Raw genomic sequence first — 20,657 nt, 5'->3', positions numbered from 1 at the left:
TCAAGAAGTGTTCACCCATCAATACATAATTATGCAGCGTATGCTACACCGCAGGTTGGCTAGCGGGTCATACGCTCACATTGATTACGTCCCTGCCTTTGTACACATCCCCTCCCCCCTCGCTACTACTGTTGTCGGGTGACTTGGTGGATTATAAGTAGAAAACCAGCCAAAACCGCAAAGAACAATGAAAAGTCTACGTGACTCGCAGGTGCATGTGAACTGTGCAAACAGGAAAACAACTCAGGTGGCGAGTTGGGGTGGGCACATGAGCAGGCAGTGCATACTAAACGAGAAATCAGCAGACTAGCATGACGGAGGGGGCGGAATGGGCGTCCTTCCCCTCTCCTCCCGTTCCACCCTTCGAGCCCGAGCACCTACCGACTTTTCAAATGTTAATTTTTTCCCTGTGCTTAAAAATCATTAAAAAAGCGGCCTGATTATGCAGCATATGGTACGCTGCGGGTTCGCTAGTACTTATTAATTTCATTCAAATTTCAAAAAATACAAAATACAAGGATCAACAAACTAAAGACAGAATCGGAGAACTGAAAGCAAGCAAACTCCACCATATTAATTTCAAAATGTATAGTACATAATCAAAACTCAAACATCTCATTGCAAGAAAAAAAATCAAAGAAAAGAGATAAACTAAGGACAACCAATCCAGAAACTCTACCCACCTAACACTTAATGTTGAAATGACATGCCCAAACCTAAAAACATGATCTGAAATATTTAATGGTCTTAGACGACTAAACTTGGAAAATGAGAGATTAGCAGAAGGGATCAGAAGGAGACAATTTCAAAAACTAATACCACTGCAATGAAACAGTAGCTGCAGGTGGCTTGAATAGCCTTTAGGTAACTTCAGTCAAAAAGTTCACAACCACATGAAGCTTGTAACCAAATAAGAGGTCCCACTCCGCTACAATAAATTAATAGATCAACAAGATTAACAGAGAACAAAAGGTAATAAAAAACAAGAGAAAATTATTACCTAATAATATGAAATAAAAAGTTACAACTGGAAAAGGAGAATTTTGGAAAAAGAAAGAAAACAAAATAACGATTACCAAACCAAAACATGGACAAAGTTCTTATTAAATCCTGCCAGTTTTTGACGATGGGCTGTGGTGTATCTCTATGAACGTTAGTTGTTAATCTCAGTCTTTGTGTACCAACCTTTGTATTACAGCTGTATATGTGTGAATACTCTCAGCCTGAACTCAAAAAAGAGTGCTAAAATTGAACTGAACAGAATATTTATATTGGATCTTTGACTTTTAGTGCAAGTTTAAATAATTTGAATTAATGAAGAATAATCAGACAATATTTCTCAGGGGGCGGCACGGTGGCGCAGTGGGTAGCATTGCTGCCTCGCAGTTGGGAGATCTGGGGACCTGGGTTCGCTTCCCGGGTCCTCCTTACGTGGAGTCTGTATGTTCTCCCCGTGTCTGCGTGGGTTTCCTCCAGGCGCTCCGGTTTCCTTCCACAGTCCAAAGACATGCAGGTTAGGTGGATTGGCGATTCTAAATTGGCCCTGGTGTGTGTGTGGGTGTCCTGCGGTGGATTGGCACCCTGCCCGGGATTGGTTCCTGCCTTGTGCCCTGTGTTGGCTGGGATTGGCTCCAGCAGACCCCCGTGACCCTGTGTTCGGATTCAGCGGGTTGGAAAATGGATGGATGGATAATCAGACAATATTTCTCAGGGGGCGGCACGGTGGCGCAGTGGGTAGCGTTGCTGCCTCGCAGTTGGGAGACCTGGTGACCTGGGTTTGCTTCCCGGGTCCTCCCTGCGTGGAGTCTGCATGTTCTCCCCATGTCTGCGTGGGTTTCCTCCAGGTGCTCCGGTTTCCTCCCACAGTCCAAAGACATGCAGGTTAGGTGGATTGGCGATTCTAAATTGGCCCTAGTGTGTGCTTGGTGTGTGCATGTGTTTGTGTGTGTCCTGCGGTGGGTTGGCACCCTGCCCAGGATTGGTTCCTGCCCTGTGTTGGCTGGGATTGGCTCCAGCAGACCCCCGTGACCCTGTGTTCGGATTCAGCGGGTTGGAAAATGGATGGATGGATATTTCTCAGGTTGTTTCAGCTGTATCTGTAGCATTTCTTCTTGTTAGGAGCATCTGGCACTTGCACAGTTCTCTTTACTATTGGCAAGTCAATGGTAAGATAGATCACCTTAACAGAGAGGTAAAAAAACTGCAAAATGAAATGGAAAATACTGAAGAAAAGCCTTAGCAGCCTGTTGTGCTTGTTTTTGTTTACATACATATCTTACCACTCCCCATACAGCTGAACACTTATAAGGTTGATCAAGCAAAACATAAATTGAATACAGAGACCTCCTTTTAACTGCGCCTTCTATTCAGCATACCTCTGTTATACAGCATATACAACAAATTAAAAAATATATACATATGCATTACAAAACACAAGCACTACATATGGAAATTTTGTGAAGATCAGAAACTTGGGATTACGCCAAAGGGTCAATTGAAGTTTAAGAGGTAATCTGCTCTGAAAGGTTTGCCATGTACCTTTTGTGATATGGCAAAATGTGGAATGCAGTTCATCTTACTCAGGCTATACTTGTTCATACAAGTCTGACTTCAACAACATTACCAGACAACTCATATGTACCACCCAGAGTTACACAGCCAACTTGTATTGCTAGTGCTGCTGCTGTTTAGACTCTTATTTCTAGAGCTACAGATGAATAGGTTGTTACAGGTGTTCAAAAATATACACATAATGTACAGTATAATACTGTATATAAAATATATACAGTGGATTAAGAAAGTATCCAGACCCTTTCAATTTCTGCACACTTGATTAAGATAGGAGATAAGATAAGAAGACTTTATTGTCATTGTATCACTGAAGGAACTCAAACAACAAGATTACAATGGCAGTCCCTATACATTATAAGTGAATAAATGTTTAAGTGTAAAAAATGATTAAGAGAATAAAAAGAGGATCTACAGTATAATCAGTGTCTTACACCCTACAGTAAATTCAATTTAAAATATAATGCACATATATTTCACTAAATACTTCACATAACACAGATTAGTTAAAAAGACATAGTATTCAGTAGTTTAACAGCTCTGGAAAAGAAGCTGTTTTTCAGTCTTCTGAGTGCGTGCATGTACTTGACTGCTGGAAACTGTGTGCCAGAAATGGTTTGGGCATTCATACACTTCTTTTCTTTCCTTGTGGTACTGGTGTACCATGCTATGATGTAGCAGGTCACTACACTCTCCACTGTGTATCGACAGAAATTCCTGGTCCTGGGACAACATTTCTCTCTTCAGTTGTTTAGCTATGTCTTCTTGATAGTAATTGAGGCATGTGTATCCCATGAGAATTCCACTGTAATGTTTACCCCGAAGAATTTCAAACTGGAGACCCCCTCCACAGGTCTACTATTTAATGAGCAATGGACAAGGATAACTCTCCTTTTCTTCAAGAGGTCTGCCACAATGTTTCATCCTTATTAGTGTTAAGGATGAGACTGTTGGTACAACACCAGATCATCATATTCCTCACTTCGTCTCTTTATGCCATTTCAAAGTTATTGGTAATCAAATCAGTGAATTGTTGTGTTGTCAGTGAATTTCACAATGGTGTTTGTTGGGTAAGTAGGCAAACCATCATGGGCATAGAGGTCATTAAGTAAAGGGCTCAGGATGCATCCCTCTGATTCACCAATGTTCAGGGTGACAATAGATGATATATACTTTCCTAACCTGACATTCTGGGTGTGGTTGGTCAAGAAATAGAGCATCAAACTATAGGACTTAATTTCAGACAATGAAGTTTGGACACCAGTGTATTGGGAATAAATGTAATAAAGGCCGAGCTGAAGTCAGTGAAAAGTATCCTCACATACATGTTTGGCCATTTCAGATGCTCCAAACCAGTGTGGAGAAAAAGACTGATTGCGTATTTATTAGTCATGTAAGTAAACTGATACTTGTCAGTCTCTCAAAGCACTTAGATATCACAGATGTAAGTAGCAGTTAACATTTTTCTGTTTGTGTATAGGCAAAATGGTTGTCATTTAAGGAAACTTTGGGACAATACCAGTGGGTAAGGAGTGGTTAAAAATAAAAATGTGTCCTGAAACACCATCAGGTTCAATTGCTTTTTTACATTGACTCATTTGTCCAGGAACAGTGGCTGGAGCTGATCCCTACTGCTATTCCTCCCATCAAAGCAGGTAAAGGACATATTGAATTCATCTGGTCTGCTGCTTATAAGTATGCTATTATTACTTTTGTAGTCTCTTACCACTTGCATGCCTTGCCATATGTTGATGTGGTTATTGTTGTTATAATTGTTCTCAATCCTAAATTTATAATGTTGTTTTTCAACTTGGGTGTCTAACTTAAGCTTAGTTCTGGATAGACTATAGGCAGTTGTGGCTCTAATGGCTTCATCACTTTGTTTTAACAGATTCCTGACATGCTCATTCATTCCATGGTTTCTGACTGGGAAATGCCCAAATTTCTTTTATTGTGGAGTGTTCTCTGTGCAATAGTTAACATAACACAGGGCAGATTAGGTATACAGTTTGAAATCTGAATCAACAAATAATGTTCCATTCTGAGCATGTGAAACAGTCTTGTATTTGTGACATTGCTCAAAAAGACATACTCAAACTACCTTGCTAGATGGTTTAATCCTGTAAATGAGTGGATTGTAGGACCGTTCCTACCCTGTGGTCTGAATGTGGATCCCAATGCCCCAGTGTAGTGACAGGGACACTGCGTTGTAAAAATGGAGCCATCCATCAGATGAGATGTAAAACCAAGGTCCTTACTCTCTGTGGTCATTAAAAATCTCAGGGCATAATTCGTAAAGAGCAGGGTAGATCCTGATGTCCTGGGTAATTTGTCCACTACAGCATTCCGGCTCCCTAATCATCTCCTGCCTCTGATTGGCTAACTATCTCTCACCCCTTCACCAGCTAACAGCTAATGTGTGGTGAGCATCTCGTAATAGCTACCATTGCATCATCCAGGTGGATGCTGCACATTAGTGCTGGTTGAAGTTGCCTCTTGCTGGGTAAGGGTAACTGACAATATGATAAGAGTTAGGGAACACTGACCTGAAGTTTGCCTGATTGAAATACAGTATACTGCTAAAGTGAAGTCCCTCTGGATGCAAATTCAGCTGTTTGCTAATGGCAGAATAATAATAATATTTGATAATGTGTTAAAAATCAAAAACTGAAATCTCTCATTTATATAAGTATTCAGACACTCTGCTATGGCTGTCCAAATTGTGGCCAGATGCATTCTGTTGGTAGGTAGGTAGGTAGGTAGGTAGGTAGGTAGGTAGGTAGGTAGGTAGACTTTATAGTCCCAAAGGAAAATTGTTTGCAGTAGAAAACTATAAAACATGAGGTATTGATACACAGATACAAGAAAACAAGCAAAGACGCAACAAATGAAAAACAGTATTTTATGATAACTATGCACACTCAAGACTATTACAAAGAAGAATAATTACCTTAAAAAAACAAACAATAATTCAGAATTAGGCAGCACCTTTATAAGTAACAGAATTAAAAATGCATAAAGCTCTGAAAATAAAAGAATTCTTAATGTTTGCCCTTTGGCCTTGGGAACCTAAATGTGCAACCTGATGGTAATAGAAGCAATTTAGGAAAAGAGGGTGGCTATTGTCTGACAGAAATGAGTTAGTCTTTTTCCTAAAGCTGCTGTCACATTACACAACATCTAGTTGCATCCACTGATCTCGTCACCAGACCATGTCACTTAATGCAACTGAAAATCACTGCCCATATCACATTTACTGTCTTATTGCTGACCTTTCAGTCTTGCTCACCCCTCCAGCTCTCTTGCAAACAGAGTCAATCTCTACAACTAAAGACAAACCAAACCTGTTTGATCTCATCAGAATGAGTCACAGACTAGTTGGACTGAGTCATTGGGTATGTCATATTAGGTGACCAGCTTCTTAGAAGTGTGCTACGGACTACCTGTGAGGCGGTAAGATTATGAAAGTGAAGGTTATAACTGAAAATCACTAGAAAAGTCATGTAATATGACATCGGCTTAACCTGTTTGTGATACAGCTCAGTGACAAAGGTTTGCTGCAAACCAATAATTTTACTATTAATTTTTTACAATTTTGCTAGGTTATATTCTTAATGGTGATGTTGCTGAACCAACATATAAAAACAAATGTAACAACAGATTCAATAAAATTGAAGTGGTTTTATACACTTTACAAAAAATTCAGCTTCCTAAGAAAGAATAACTTTTTCTGCCACTTTCAACAAATTTGTTCAGTGTTGAGATCAAAAGTTATCCTATCATCAATGATTGATGAAGGGTCAGGGGAGCAAGCGTGGCCACAGCGTTACCTCCCTGGGACGCTAGAGGGCAGCCCCCCTGGGTTGCAGCGGTGCCTTGGACTTCCACAGGGCTTCATGGGAGTTGGAGTTTGGTGCAGCCCTGTTGGGATCCACGGGTGGTGCCAGGGGTTGCTGCAGCAGGTTCTGTTGAGCCCTTTTGAGTAGTTCTTCCACCACACCCAGAAGTGCTGCAGTAAACTAGATTATCAAGCACCTGGAGCACTTCTGGGTGAAGTATAAAAGGAGCCAGCATCCACTACTCGGGGAGCCAGAGTCGGGAGGAGGAAGACGAAGCTTGACAGGAGGAGTGGAGGAAGAAAGAGGACAAGAAAAAGAGAAAGAGAGTTGTATTTGTACTAGTGCTTGTCCTGAGGACTGAGCTGTACTTGTGGGAAACAGGGGAAGGCGTTTCCCACGAGGTAAAAAGAAAATAAAAAACTCAGTGAGGGCCTTGAACTTCGCTGTCCCACGCTGGTCTATGTCAGGTTGAGGTGGCGGTGACGGCCTGGTGGTCCACACAATAAAACGTTTTCACCCCTTGGAAGTTTACATATTATTGATCACATAAGTATTACCTTGTTCAAGTCAGCGTTTAGTAGATGCAACTTTAGGAGCCATGACAGCCTTAAGCCTCTGTGCACAGATCTTTGACAACTTTGTACAGCTAGACCATTCCTCTTTGCAAAACTGCTGAAGCCCTGTCAGGTTGCATGGAATCATGTGTGAACAGCCTTTTTCAAGACCTGATACAAATTCTCAAATGAATTGAGGCCTAGTCTCTGATTCATTAACGCCAGGGCATTGATATTGTTGTTTTAAGCCATTCCTGGGTAGTTTTAGCATTGAGCTTGGGGTTGTTATCTTGCTTGAAAAAAAATCTTCTCTGATTAGGTGATCAGCTTCTTAGAAGTGTGCTATGGACTACCTGTGATGGGGTTCATTCAGGATTTCCCAATATTTTGCTTCATTTTTTTTACCCTCTATCCTCACAAGTCTTTCAGGGCCTGCTGCATATAAACACCAGTAAAACATGATACGGTCACCAATATGGGGGGTGGTCTAAAGTTTGATGATGTGCAGTGATTTGCTTTATGTCAAGTTTGCACTTAGTCTAATGGCCAAAAGCTCAATTTTGGTCTAATCAGGCCATAGAACCTTCTTCAGTTTGACTCCACCAGTATGCCTCCTGGCAAAAACTTAAAAAACAGTGGGCTTTCTCTTTGCCACTTGCTCATAAAACTGTGATTGATGAAACACCCAGGCAACAGTTGTCTGCCTATTCTTGTCAATCTTGACCTCTTCATCTTTCAGGTTCTCATGGATACCCTGGTAGCTTTCTTCACTAGTCTTCTTACATGATCACTCAGTTTTTGTGGACGGTCTGCTCTTGGCAGATTTAGAAGTACACCACACTGTTTCCATTGCTTAATGGCTGATTTAACTGTACTCTAAGAGATATTCAGTGACTTGGATATTTTCTTATCTGCATCCCCTGACTTGTGCTTCTCAATCACCATCTCACAAAGTTTCTTGGAGTGTTCTTTTTGTCTTTATTATGAAGGTTAACCCTCCATACTGACTGACCACAAGCTGGACTTTTCCCATAAGGTGCATTTATAACACAATCAATTGAAACCTCTTGACTACAAACAGGGGATCTCCATTAAACTAATGATATGACATCTAAATCCAAATGGCTGCACCAATGATGATTTAGGCGTGTCATATTAATAGGGGTGAATACTTAGAAATCAATTATTTTCTGTTTTATATTTGTAGTTAGTTTAGACCACTATGCAGAGATTTGTTTCAATTTCACATTAAAGAGTCTTTTTCCGTTGATCGGTGTCAAATTAAATCCACTGTCATTCAAAGATACACACAAATAAAATGTGAACACTTTCAAGGGGATGAATATTTTTTATAGGCATTTTATTTATAACGGGTGGCGCAGTGGTAGCACTGCTGCCTCACAGTAAGGAGACCTGGGTTCACTTCCCGGGTCTCCCCTGTGTGGAGTTTGCATGTTCTCCCCGTGTCTGCGTGGGTTTCCTCTGGGTGCTCTGGTTTCCTCCCAAAGACATGCAAGTTAGGTGCATTGGCGATCCTAAATTGCCCCTAGTGTGTGCTTGGTGTGTGTGTGTGCCCTGTGGTGGACTGGTGCCCTGCCTGGGATTTGTTCCTGCCTTGCTAACTGACTGACTGACTTTATTTATCCATCACTTTGGGACTTCATTGTTTATATCCTGAAGAAATCCTTCGCAAAGCGGGATCAGTAATACCCTTGAGAATGCTTGAGGTAAAGAAAGGCTATAGGCACATTACCATTATGTTTCTTATCCCATTTAAAAAAAAAAGTACAAAAACATTTTTAAAAATGTTTAAAAACTGATTGATTAAATGATTTAGAATTTTTTTTAAAGAAACAATTAAAAATTTGCATAAACCATATGACCCTGCAAGTAGCTATATTATTTTGTAAAACCATTACTATTTCTGGAAGAAATATTAATGTTAACAACAAAAATGATATGACACACTGTGTAAAATGGATTGAAGCAAAAACAGGGACATAGCAGTCAAATCTGTCTGAATTAACATAGGAAGTAGAACAGAAAACAGATTGTTCTTTCAGTCAATATTCACTCAGTAAACACAGCAATTCATCTTTAGCCATCAGCTTAGAGATTCCAGATACAGAAGAAAAAGTAACTATTTGAAATGTTCTTCAATTTCAACACGTGGCAGCCTTCTTAAAAAAAGTTTATTTGCAGGCCAAATAGGTGGCCTAAGTAGGTGTCATCCCCAATAATCATTTAAAGAGGGATTCATTTCCCTTCACTTTAGAGTTTAATATTGAGTCATATGTTCGCAGGTTTACTATTACAGTACATGATATTTATTGTTGATGAAAAATGTACTAAGTTTAAAATATTATTGAGTTTATTGAAATATTTTGGTATGTCTATAATAACCACACTGGCACACTATGGAGGTGATTCATAGTCTTCTTGATGTGGTGTTAAAGAAAAAAAAACTCTGAGGCAATATAAAAACACAAATTTATATAACATTCCATGAATGGAAATACGTAAGAAATGTTTTATTTGAATTTCCATTCCATCAGTGAAATATTGACATTTCTTTAATAAACACTTGGCAGATTTATAAGCAATTACTAGCTTTCTTGCTGGGAGGTATTCTGTAGAAATGCATAATTTTTTGGAACATTTACAATTTTGTGGTATATCCTGGAATGCACTCAAAAGCTAATGTAGGTAATCCCTCAGTTAGGAGTGAGATATTATCCCTTTCCTGAAACAGGTAAAATTCTACATTGTAATTTTAAATATATTTTCCTGGACAGAAGATCAAGCCACCATCAGGGAGATAGCCTGGGGCCAGAGCCTAATGGGAGACCAAAGTGTCAACTGGGAGTTGCAGAAAATCTTTTCCTGGCGTGGTAGTAAAGGTGGCCAAAAAAGTAAAAGAGGCCAAATCTTAGTTGTCTGGGCCACTCAGGACCTGCATGGGACAGGAGCCATGCTCCGGCCAGATGTATGGGCTCCTGGCCCTTTAAGGTGATTGATTAATGCATTCCTCCCAAGGGTTCAGGGATGTCCCAGAACCAGTGGCTAGTCAATTGGCCATGACCCCAAAAGTGGTCTTGCATTACTACTTGATAGTCCTAGTGCAATGCTAGATAAAAATTGGGCTTTTCTTTTTTCATTTTGCGTTTCTTTAAGAAAATTGAATCAATGTACCACGTAAGTCCAAAATAAGTTATCTTTGAGTGGCACTAAAACCAAAATAAGACTTTAATACCTCTGTATTTAACTTGCCAGTCTGCCAGCCAGCTTATAGTGCTTACTGCCCCAATATAATAACAAAATTGTACGAAATAGAAGTGTAGTGATTATCCCTACCCATTATTCCAGTTTGCAGTATCTTTGCTAAATTATGTAAAGAATGCAACATAATCACCTAAATAATGCACAGTGTAAGTTTTTAGGAGATATAGCTGCTACTGAGAACTTTTTGCATGCCAGAAGCAATGGGGTTTTTTTTTTATCTGTGGTAGCACACCTTTTGTAACCCAAAAAATCCCAAGGCACTATCAACTACGAAAACATTAAATGCCATACATGTGCTAAACTGTTCAAAGGGTCGTTACTACCAGAGACACAGTCAAAAAATCAGTTTAGAGATTGGTCTTCACAGACACGCACTTTGTGAGCACTCGTTATGTCCACTGGCCCTTTGTTCTGCAAGAGATGCTGACAAACACGCACACTGGCAGATGGACCCCCAACACATCTCCTGGCTGCTAAAGTGCACTCTAAATGCTCTATCTACAAACCAGTGATGGCAGAACTGCTGCTTACAATGGCTTCTCCAGGTAGTCCCGTCCTCCTTGGCAGGTCCTTTGTGTTGATTCTACATTAATTTAGTGATTCAGTGTGCATTTACTTCATGATTTAAGTATGTATTTTATGATTATATGTTTTAATGTTAGGTGCAGTTAATCACAATTGATTACACACAATGATGCAATTAATCAGTTAATTTTTTAATTGATTCACAGCCCTAGTTTTTATACATTTTTAAAGATTTATATTACCGTGAGATATGAGAGTTGCGTGTTAAAGTGATCAGCGGGTAGCTGATCTTAAAGCTCTCCGACTAATATTTCCATGAAAGTGTGTTTTCTTTGAAAATAAGTCTTGTCTAAAAGCAAAAGCATAGCTTTTTGTATCCCATACATCACTATATATGTAGTTTTCTTTATATTGTGTGTGTATATGCATATCCAACCTCAACTTTCTAGGCTTGAAAGTCATTTCCCATATTAAAATGAGAACTGCCTGTTGTTGATGTTATTATTATTTTTTTAATCATGTTTTTGCACTTTCTGTTCAAGCGTTTCCTAGTTGTGGCCGTGTAGTTCATACCAGTGAAGATGTACAAAAAGTTCAGTACTATTTTCTCCATTAAAGTAATTTGGAAAATAAATAAATCATTCAATATTAGGACTAGATCACAAGATAATAGTTCTCCGCAAATGAGGAATTCCCAGTAAGTGTGGGTCATAAGCTCACACTAATCAAGTCCCTGCTCTTTGTACACAATGTCCTTTGCTACTACCAATAGGTTGGTTTAGTTAGGTTCTGGGATTGGCCATCCTGCGGTCATTTATGGCCTCCTTTGTAGGAAACAATTGGAAATCCTGGTCCCCACCATGAATAGCATTGAATAACTTTCTCATGCCTCTCAGTGCCAAGTAGACACATGTATGGATCCATTTGGCCCCATACATCTAATGGCATCACAGACCTGTTGTTGCTCAAACTCATGTGTTGCTTCTGTGTAATGAACATCTGAGAATTTTTATTGTACTACATATTGCTGCAAACAGGCTTGACTAGACCACGGATGTCGAGATACGGGTTTCACTTTTATAATAGCAAATAAGTGAATCTGTGGTAATGGAGGATATACTGTAATATATTCCCTTTCATACCCTCTTCCACATGTTTATCTTTGTCTTCTCTGTTTTGAGGATAATGGCGCTGGAGTCCAGTATGATACAACATAAATTCATCTATATTGATGAAGCTGGGTTCAATATGTCTAAGACAAAGAGGCATGAGGGAAATGTTATATGGCAAAAGTCTAGAGACCAGGTCAAAGAGATATAAATGTGCAGCAGATGGGCTTTACATACTACTTTTCATAACTAAGGAGGAACATGATTTCACACTCAATAGGTATGATGCATCTTTTCACTACTCGCCTGCAGTAACACACTTTCAGGCTCATAAATACATGTCAATGAAATTCTTCCCAACATACACCCCATTGCTCAGTCCAACCAAACAGTTATTTCACCTGGAGATGAAACATCTGTGACATGCATCCTTATGACCAAATGTCATTGTCAACACAATGACTGAAGCTTGTCAAGTATTCATTGTGTCAGACTACCAGATCTGAATTAGACATTCCAGAGAGTTTTTCCCCAATTATATATTACTAGGTAGTATATTTTACAATAAGTGATGTTAGTGAAACCATGTGGCCCAACATTTAAGACAAAAATGTATTTCTGTTATAGAAGATGTATTTTTTTGCATTTTTATACAGGTGTGAACAGTTTTGCCATTGACAGTGAAGTCTGTGTATTTTTTCACTCTTGCATCACATTTTGTTAGTACTCAAAATTGATTGGAGATATGATTATTGTGATAACACTGCTCTCGGTGCCAGATAAGGTCCTTGCTAGGGTCATCCTCAATAGGATCCATGATCACTTGCTCACCTTCCAGCGATCGGAACAGTCTGGTTTTACACCTAAGAAATCTACCATCGACCGCATCCTGGCACTGAGGGTTCTCATGGAGCGCAAATGTGAATATCGGCAGTTTCTTTGTAGCCATTGTCGATTTTCGCAAAGCATTCGACTCAGTTGATCAAGCTGCCCTGTGGAACATCCTGAGGGTTCGCGGGATCCCCTTGAGGTTGCTGGATATCATGACTGGCCTGTACACTGGTACTGTGAGTGCTGTGCAGAGTGGAGGCGTTTTTCCCAGTTGATTCTGGGGTTCGTCAGGGGTGTGTTCTTGCTCCTACTCTGTTCAATGCTTGTATGGAGTGGGTGTTGGGAAAGGTTGTGGGGTCCAACGGCTGTGGGGCATCTGTTGGTGAAGAAAGATTCACAGACTTTGACTTCGCTAACGATGCTGTGATCTTCGCGGAGTCAATGGAGGCTCTGATCAGGACGCTCGAGAGACTGAATGATGAGTCTGAGTGTCTGGGCTTGCGAGTGTCCTGGATAAAAACCAAGATCCAGGCCTTTAATGACCTCTTGGGCACAGCCATCAGCAGTGTGTCTGTTTGCGGAGAGAGTGTTGACCTTGTTGAGAGGTTTACTTACCTTGGCAGTGACATTCATGTCTCTGGTTTACTCTTCCTGTGAAGTCAGTAGACGGATTGGGAGAGCATGGGGGGTCATGAGGTCGCTGGAAAGGGGTGTGTGGTGCTCCCGATATCTATGCAAAAGGACGAAGGTCCAAGTCTTTAGAGTCCTGGTGCTTCCTGTCATGCTATATGGTTGCGAGTCATGGACGCTGTCCAGTGACTTGAGATGAAGACTGGACTCCTTTGGTACTGTGTCTCTCTGGAAAATCCTTGGGTACCATTGGTTTGACTTTGTGTTGAATGAGTGGTTGCTCATGGAGTCCCAAATGAGGCATATTACTTGCATTGTGAGGGAGCGGCAGTTACGGCACTACGGTCATGTGGTGCGTTTCCCTGAGGGTGATCCGGCTCGTAAGTTCCTCATTGTTGGGGACCTGAGTGGCTGGACCAGGCCAAGGGGTCACCAACGTAACACCTGGCTGCGGCACATAGAGGGTCGTTTCCGGAGGGCAGGACTCTGCCTGGGGGGTTGCAAACCGGGATCCTGAGTTGTTTCGCTGTGTAGTGGGTGCGGAAATGCATTGCACCAGTGCATGCTCCCCAACTTGACTTGACTTGAATAATTGACCTGTTTTATAGCATCACTCACAGTAAGCAAAAAGCAATACACTTTACAACTAACTTCACTGTTCATGTTATGCCTCAGTGAGAGGGATGATCAGTTTTTGCCAGTGGTTAGCCAGAGACTGCTTGTATGTGTTAGTGCTGCATGCTACTCTTTTCATTGACTTATTCACTTTTGCTGCAAGTCTTTATTTTTTATATAGTATATGTTTTGCAGTGAGAATGAAGAGATTTGTTAAATATGTTAGTGTTTTGAAGCCAGTGACTGTATTAAAAAAAGCATGTGGCCACTGTGTTGATCAGTGTGGTTGAGCAACTGAGATGAACTGCAATTTTTTCACTTCTATTTCAAGTACCCATTTTTAGATTTATTTTCTTAAAAATAACTTAAGAGTTTTAAGACTTAAGTGAATGGTTTCCCTCTTTTGCCTTTTATTTAATGAATATTTGCGAAAATGCAGTTGTTTAGATATTGTTGTTATATTTGTTGCCACATTTTAATTCATGGGAAAGTAGATGGAAAGATGAGATGAGGTGATAATATAAAAGAGTTTTTTTGTATTGTTTTGTTTTTGTTTTGGTTCACACCTGTCACTTCCCTGCATGTTACAAATTTTGTCACAAAATAATTACCAGGCAAGCATAAATCATGAAATTACATTTGGCAAAAGTAGTTTGGTAAATGTCATTATTAATTGAGTTAATTTATTATCCCAGGGTATAAACATTTGACTATTACATTTTAAGTTTTGTACAGATGAGTTTTTCTTACCACAGATAAAAAACATTTATACTTTTATGAATTAAAAATTAACTCTCTTATTTTCTGTTCATTTATAGTAAAATCATTTAAGAGTAATATTACTGTTTCTTACAGTATAAAAATCTTGTATAGTATAATTACAGTATAATTATTTACTGTTAACTGTCCTGAATTCATAGGAATTAATTTTTTTAGATTACCTTAAAATTTTAACAGAATACTTTTTGCAAAAGATAAATTCAAGCACCTATAGCAAAAGTATTAATAGAAGCTTCTGTGGAGCAGACCAGACTTCAGATATGAATATTGCTGAACCTAACTGTTTACATCTGGAATTATTTCGTGTGAGGACTCCAACATAGTCAAGATTTTTTTGCTCCTTGACCATTCAACCCTTCCAGCTATTTCAGTCAAGTTTTGTCTGCAGCCTTAAAATAATCACTTTACTTTCTTATATCAATTACAGTTCAGTACATGGTACAACCATATATAAGAAGCTATTGCATACTCAGTAAGTTTGTCAGAAAACTGGAAAAAAGAGAAATGTTAGGAATTATCTTGAACTCTGCAACTGCCTTCTACTCTCAGGTGCTGCTTGCATTTTCTTGCATTTATTCTTAACTTGTATTTTGGCTCTCATCCTCTCTATATAAACATTTGTCATCATCCATGTTGTCCATATTGCTAACCTGCAGCCACTTGTAACATTTTTTATTTATTAAACTGAACATGAAGCCAGAATCTGTAAATTTCATTAGTCATTTCAGCCATCAGACAACATTCCCTTCTGGAAATGAGAATGACTACCTAAGCCTCATCACTCGATAATGACTTATTGTGTGCATTTCATTGGCCATAATTTACTGTTAATCACAAATTCCCCATTGTCTGAGTCAGCAAGTGTCAGTCTTCAACCAGCTTCAAGGAAAAGGTACTTAAAACATACTACATGTTAATTTGTAAGGAGTATGAAAATTACATCCATGGAAGATTTGTCAAGCTCAAACATCAACACCAGCTTCAAATTCAGCCAGTATTTGGACAGAAAAAAATGAATTTATCTTTATACGCCAAAGAAGGTATAAATTAGAAAGTTTCCAGTCTGGCAATAGCATTGTAGTGACAGACTGGGCTGATGTTACACATTGTCTCGCATGCACATTGGAGGCTGTCCTTATGGGCTCTGTTGAGGTATCTAATAACCTGCTGGGATGAGGGGGGGTGCTGTTGTTAATATTGTTTTCTCCTTCTCTCCCTGCAGCACCTAGAAAAGTAAAGGCACCTGACTCCATTTCTTCCCCATCTATAAGAGCGCCAGCTTCCCAGAAGGAGGCGTCATTTTGGTAAAGGTGACCCTAAACCCACAGCTACAAGCCGAGCTTTACGTTCTGTGTTTTGTAGCCCAGAGACAATCACAACATATTCTAAGGAGCATTTCTTTTGTTTACCTTTTCATTATTTATTAAACAGGATAATATTGTTGGCTCCCAAATTTTCCTCTGGTAGCCTGTCATTCCTGCACCAGGCCACAACATATATATTTGGTTTTAATCAGGTGATGTTTCAACATGGACAATGTGGTGTTGCAGACCATGTTCGTATCATGATGAACTTCTCTATATTACACTCTCCATCAATAGCAAATGATCTCTTTCTCCATGCACCTTACGGTGTCATAACTCATTAATAATTACGACATACTGTATATTTAATATTGTTTGCATTTGACTTGTAATGTTAGTTGTTATGAAAATTTTAGCATTATATAAGTAATTATGGATTAAAGTCAATAAATATAGTCACAAAACTATAATAATAATTAGGTGCTTATATCTGGTATTTATTTTCTAAGTTAAAATGTTTTAAAGCACAGAACGGAAAATGAAAAAATTAAGATTGCTATTATATTGTTGCTTGGAATGTTTTAATCGAGTACTAACGTTTATGTTAGTTTAGAGTGAAAACACCAATATGCAAATGGTATTGAGAACTGGTCAACTTCTTCTTCACCTCTAACACACAAGTACTGTAATGTTAAAAATTATCCAGATGTGTGGTAATTTTTTTAGGCCTTATGTGTGGTCTAATGTGTCATAAAATTTGACTATGAAAATGCTTAAAATCTTTACATATTAATAAATAATCAAGCATATTCACAAAAAATCATCATCAAAGTAACACCTGCACATATGTGGTTTAATTTCCTTTTTGCTTTTGCTGGGGAAAACTTCAAAGCATAGCTGTTTGTTTTTGCAGGCAAATGTTACACTTCTAAAGCACACTTTAATCAAAACATACACTGCACAGTAAAAGCTTCTGCACAATATTTAACTGCAGACTGTGATGATTCCATTAGGACTTCCAGGTCTTTTCCACAAATTTTACTTCTTAGCCCCAAAACCCAAAGTTTAATCACTTAATACAAATACAGAAATAGAAATATACATAGACCTGGGATAGTTGGCATCTGGACTATGATGGATGGATCCTTACCTGGCTGGGACACCCATATAAAGAAGGATATGGATAGATAGGCATTCTGGGCAGGCTGGTTAGTTATACCTTTCCTGATTGAAAAGCTTTCACAGTGGAAGGACAGAGGAATACTGCCTCCTCCAATAGGACTCCCATTTGGACACCTGCTGGGCTGCATGGGAATTGTAGTTCTGGGGTCCTTGGATGCAGCTAGAAGGAGCTGCTGGGAGCAGGCTTCCCTATAAGGGAGGGGCTTTGTTAAACCAGAAGTACCTCCGGGTCCGGGTTGAATAGAAACTGCTCCACCTTCCCGTGCTGAGTCAGAGTTGAGAGAGGAGTCAAGCAAAGCTCGCCTGGGAGGAGTGGAGGAGGTACAGTATTGTTATAATTGTGCATTGTTGAAAAAAGAAGCCTATAAAAGGTGTTTTTTAAAATAAATATACTTTACTTGAACCCATAACTGTGTTAGTGTGGTTGTGTCTGGGGTTTGGGGCTTACTGACACCCCTTACAGGCCACAACAGCAAAATCGTCAGTGTGGAATTAACACTTAAAGTAGATATAAGAAGACAGTGTTTCCACATAGACAGTGTTAAGTGTTATTTTACTACTATATGACTTAATTTAACAACAGCAATTTTGCTGAGGTGGGTGGCTAAAAGACATGCAGCATAAACACAAAATATACCTTTACATAATTGCATCTGATGTTACCTCCTTGTGCAAATCTTAACATGCATATAAAGTATATTAAACTTATCCTATTCAGAGCTTTAATTTTGTGAGGTCCTTTTGTAGGACTTCTGCATATGGCAGGGGGAAAATCTGTGTAATTCAATGTCATCTGCAAATTTAAGTAGCATTTTTAATCTAAATCATTTATATGAATTAAAAAAAAAGTGATCACTGAAGAATTTAGACAGAAAAAGATTTCACGCTACCGCCAGTTATTTTCTGTACATAAACCTATCAACATACTGTGACCTGTGACAGCGTTTTTCAAGAAAAAACATGATATATGGTTTTTCTCAGAATGGTAAAGATTAGAGCATGCTAAACAGACACTGTATTTTTAGGAAATGCAGGGGTCAATTGATCAAACTAACTTTACCAAAAGGGTTGAACCAAGTGCCTCACTTATTAGCCCCCCTGGTCATGTGATGGCTTCTTTCCCCATTGGGTAAACACACCACACATAAACATGGAGTAGTGTTCTCCTGTACCAAAAATGTTGGGTCTTTTCATATTTTTTCCCATCATGTTTCACAACATGCAGGTGTTTTGGGGCATATTTTGATGTATTCCAAATATCATTAATCTGAGAAACAGTCTATAGCAATGGATAGGATAAGTGTCCAGGTCATTAGTACTAATTAATGGAAGAAGCAACTTGTGATCAGTTACTGGTTTGAAGGTGTTAACTCTGGTCTGATACATTCCCATAGACGTTGCATGCTCACTCAATCTCAAGGCATTCCTTGTCTATCTGAGCGTAGCATGTTTTTGTATCCGTAGACTTTCTTGAACATTATGCTAGAGGAAAAGTAAGCAGCAATGGCACATGCACTTTAGAACAGGTAATCCACCTGAAGCTAAGCATGTACAGGCCTGGTACTTGGATGAGAGACATTCTAGGAAACGCTTAGGTTGCTGCTGGAAGAGGTGCTGGAGAGACCAACAAGGGGTTTTACCCTGCGGTCTGTGTGTGGATTCCAATACCCCAGTGCATTGATGGGGGCATATGCTGTAAAAATAGTGTTGTCCTTTGAAAAGCACCAACCTTCAGAGGTCCTGACTCTCTGTGGTTATTAAAGATCCCTGGGCATCCTTCATGAAGAGTAGAGTGTATCCCGAAGTCCAGGCTAGAGTGCCCTCCATGGCCTAGTCATTCTGACCCCCTAATCATCCCCTGTCTTTAATTGGCTATTTCTCTCACCCCTTAACCACCTAATACCTAATTTGTGGTGAATGTACTTGCGCAAAATGGCTTCCATTGCATTATCCAGGTGGATGCTACACATTGGTGGTGGTTGCAGTGGCTCCCCACTCTTATGTAAAGAGTTTGAATGCTAATTTTATTAAGTTTTCTGGTGAATTTTTGCTGGTGTAAAAACGACAGTGATAACAATGATATTGATAATAGTAATTCAGAACTAAGCAAGGGAAATAAAGATGAAGAATAATTAGAGTTATAATGCATGCAACTGTATTATTCACGAGCTGACAGAAAAGGTAATTATGTAATAGTAGAAAAATGGTTATTAAAGTTGGCTATAAAGCAGCCCCTGTGGCTAACACTTTATGTTTTAGTTAATTTTATAAGCAAAAATCCTTTACTAAATTTAATTGAGCCCTTAATAATAAATATCCATCCATTATCCAACCCGCTATATCCTAACTACAGGGTCACAGGGGTCTGCTGGAGCCAATCCCAGCCAACACAGGGCACAAGACAGGAAACAAACCCCGGACAGGGCACCAGCCCACCGCAGGGCACACACACCCAATTTAGGATCGCCAATGCACCTAACCTGCATGTCTTTGGACTGTGGGAGGAAACCGACACAGACACGGGGAGAACATGCAAACTACATGCAGGGAGGACCCGGGAAGCGATCCCAGGTCTCCTAACTATGAGGCAGCAGCGCTACCGCTGCACCACCGTGCCATCCCTAATAATAAATATTCATCTGTGAATTCATTTTATAGACAAGATCAATTAGCCTATCATTGTCGGAGCCAACACTGGATGGAATGCTATTCCATTATAGGGCATGCACATTTTCACACACAAAGAGAGCCTTTTTGAAATTACTCTTTAATATAACAGGTGTCTATAGCATGTGAGAACATATTGATTTGAACATGAGGTGATGTGCAAATGTAAAAGACAATGCAATTTAGCCTGGTCTGGTTAGTCCACCCCTAGATAAGCAAAAGCTCAATCAATATGAAGATGGTTGATTAGAGCAATTTACAACATCCTATACTAGAATTAAGTGTGTTTCTGTCTACACCACGTATCATTTAAGGGTAAATATGGCTAGAGCAGGCTTATTAAGGTCAGGTTTGTTTACATCTGAATTGCAATAAAGATAAAGCTGCTGGAAGAATAATTCAAAGGATCATTTATTTTTCTTAGAGTTATGTGTCATGAAAAGGACACCTAGGCAAAGTTAATTGCTTTTATCTTTAAAATGCTTTCCTAGGAAATCATTCAACATGTCTGAAATTTAACCTATCCCTAGTGCTAAATCCTGTTTGATAGAAACAGTTACATAATATACAGTATTGAAAAAATCAACCTTTAGTAGCTTGTTTACTTCAAGCGATGGCTTTTATGTTGCAAAAACTTTTAACTGATATATTCTTGATATGCACGATCAAACTGATTTGAATGTGTTGAAAGTATGCTAAGTTAAAGAAAACCAATAAAAATTAATTTTAAAAACCTTCCTGCAACAATTATGATAATTATAGCAACTGCCA

This window comes from Erpetoichthys calabaricus, chromosome 9 (genome assembly GCF_900747795.2).
Source record: "Erpetoichthys calabaricus chromosome 9, fErpCal1.3, whole genome shotgun sequence".
NCBI lineage: Eukaryota > Metazoa > Chordata > Cladistia > Polypteriformes > Polypteridae > Erpetoichthys > Erpetoichthys calabaricus.
Note: the sequence above shows the minus strand (reverse complement) of the source record.